The sequence below is a fragment of the Mustela nigripes genome, chromosome 14 (genome assembly GCF_022355385.1).
Source record: "Mustela nigripes isolate SB6536 chromosome 14, MUSNIG.SB6536, whole genome shotgun sequence".
Lineage (NCBI taxonomy): Eukaryota > Metazoa > Chordata > Mammalia > Carnivora > Mustelidae > Mustela > Mustela nigripes.
Genome location: NC_081570.1, coordinates 65,190,167 through 65,193,029, shown reverse-complemented (window position 1 = coordinate 65,193,029; position 2,863 = coordinate 65,190,167). Strand labels below are relative to the sequence as shown.

General features: G+C 40.8%; 1 non-coding gene across 1 annotated transcript; it reads left to right on the top strand.

The window, feature by feature from the left end:
* Nucleotides 1-1,482: 1,482 nt before the first annotated feature.
* On the top strand, nt 1,483-1,586 carry LOC132002325 (U6 spliceosomal RNA). The gene has a single exon (XR_009399822.1). It is a non-coding gene; the product is annotated as a U6 spliceosomal RNA (small nuclear RNA).
* The last annotated feature ends 1,277 nt before the right edge of the window (nt 1,587-2,863 follow it).

Here is a 2,863-nt window from a genome sequence, read left to right as displayed (position 1 = left end):
TCACAAGTTTTTTTTTTAAAGATTTTATTCATTTATTTGACAGACAGAAATCACAAGTAGACAGAGAGGCAAGCAGAGAGAGAGAGGAGGAAGCAGGCTCCCTGCTGAGCAGAGAGCCCTATGCGGGGCTCGATCCCAGAACCCTGGGATCATGACCTGAGCCGAAGACAGAGGCTTTAACCCACTGAGCCACCCAGGCGCCCCAGCTCACAAGTTTTTTAAAAGATCAAATGCTGTTGCAGGCCTGGTTTGACCCAAAACTTCATATAGTAACCGGACTCTGGCTCCTTTGGGATTCTCTGGGCTCTGCTCAACTTCCCTCACGGTAGCAGTTACTCGAGATCTCGCTTCTCCCACAACCCCAGCAGAGGGGAAGCTCTTCACCACCTCTCAAAAAAGAAAAAGGAAGCTACTTCCTGGGAGCCCCCACTGAAAAGAATTTTTGCACTTCTCAGTGGCCTGAATTTGGCTAGTTGCCCATCCTAGAACAACCTCACGCAGGAAATGGTACACACTTGTTGGCTTAAGCCTGTCAAGATCCACCTCTGGAGCCAGAAATGGTGTCCATTCTATGCTGGCTGCATAGCTAAGCAAAGTAAAACATATCCCTGAAGGGGAAAAAAAAAAAAAATATATATATATATATATAGGCGTAGAAATGAAAAATAAATACCAAAGAGCAATCAACAAATGTGCATCCCACAGGTGAATCAACTTTTCCAAAGCAGCACCCAAGATGTTCCTGCTCATAAGAAAAAATATGTCATCACTCCTATGTAGCTTATAGAATCCCCAATTCTTAGAAATAGAAAGAATTATAGGGGACACCTGGGTGGCTCAATTGGTTAAGCAGCTGCCTTCAGATCAGGTCATGATTCCAGGGTCCTGGGATGGAGCCCTGCATCAGTCTCCCTGCTCAGTAGAGAGCCTGCTTCTCTCTCTTCCTCTGCCTGCCACTCTGCTTACTTGTGCTCTCTCTCTCTCTCTGTCAAATAAGGTAAATAAAATCTTTTTAAAAATTTAAAAAATTAAAAATAAAAGAAAGAATTATAGAAATATAATATAACTTATCTCTCATATTTATCTCCCTCATACTATAGCAGTTAAGGCTGGGAAAAGTGAAGTACACTACCCCAGGTTACACATCTAGTTAATGCCATTGAAAGGAACATAAACCAGGTGTTTTTATTTTTGATCCAACATTCCTCCTCATATGTCAATATGACACAATCCAGGCAAAATCAGACCATATGATATGTCATTTCTGTTATTCTCTAAACACAGAGTTTATTTGCAGAGAGTATGTTTGTTGGGTTTATGAGGAAGGGTTAGGTAAGAAAGAATGGAAAAAGAGAACAATTTTAATTACTTTTTTGTTTCAACTCAACGACTTTCTAGCACATTTATTGACCCAAAAACAAAACAAAAAAAATTTTTATAGCTGAGAAAATGTAACACTAGGACTTTGGTAAAAAGAATCCAGTGCTCACTTCAGCAGCACATATATTAAAATTGGAACAATACAGAGATCAGCAGGACCACTGCACAACCATGACACACAAATTTGTAAAGTGTTCCATGTTTCCTTTTTTTTAAGCATTTCCATATTAAAAAAAAAAAAAAAAGAATCCACGTAACAACAGCAATTGGGCTTGTAAATCTTGATCCTAAAACCAAATACCATTTGTGGAAAAGACAAGTTGCTGGCTCTGTTCTCAAAACTCAGTGTGGTTTGAGACCTGCCAGGTAATGTTCCTTTGTAATGGCTTTGACATGAGGAGGAACTCTTCAAGGTAAAGGGAAAGAGCTCATGCTGGTCAGTTGTTAAAAATCACAGAGCAACTGGTCCTCTGGAGCCTGTGAATTCTCCTCCAGATCACAGAACTGCATTTCATTTTCAGGGCAGGCCAGCTAGCAAGAACCAGCTGTGGGAGTGGGGAGAATAAATAACAGACAACCAAAAGTGCACTCCTAGAAGCTGGTAAATCTATTGTAGCAGTCACACAGTGACTCCAGTAGTCTCCAGTGTGGAGAACCTTTTCAAGAGCAAACAGCTCACTCAGAGGGTACTTGTCTTAAAATGTTATTTACCATTAGTACCTCAGCAGTAATTCATTTAATTCAAGTTTTGCTCACTCTGCTGCCCTGCCCAGATTGCCCCAGCCTCTCTGTCTCCTCCAGAGCTCTCTGTCTCCTCCAGAATGTGGAATGCAGTCCAAAATTCAACTTCTATTTAGAAGTTGAATTGTGTGATTCTACCCCTTAAAACACTTTGGCAAATCCAAATGTTTCCAGAATAAACCTTGTCTTGTAAATATGATCCACAAGGTCCAGAACCCACTACCCATGATCCGTGCTGTGCTCTCACCTACCAGACCTCTGACAACACCTCCCAAGATATCTTCATTTTTATTCCTTCCTACCTCTGTTCTGGCTGTTTTCTTCACTTGGAAAGCCCTTCAATGTCTTGACTATAGAGCACATGTTGACCAGTTGTTTAGTCCCAGGGAAAGATTCTCTCCTCTCAAACTCCCTAGATAATTTCCCCCTTCAACATCTCCTATAACATTGTAATTGGGTGGTTCTTTTTTTAATTCTTGGTCTCCTCCAGAGCGAGGACTATATTTTATTCACCACTGTGTTGTTAAGCCATTTCACAGAATAGACACCCAACTAATGATTGTTGAGTTGGATTGAAGTGAGTCATTTAATGTCTATCTTACCTTCAAAGCAGAATCACCTATTTTGTGCTAAGCCCTATATTAAGTAAAAAAGAAATATAGATAAAGAAGTTATGAACACAACCTTCAGGGAGACCACAGCCTAGCTGGGAGGGTGGGAAGTAAACAGGCAACCCTGTTGT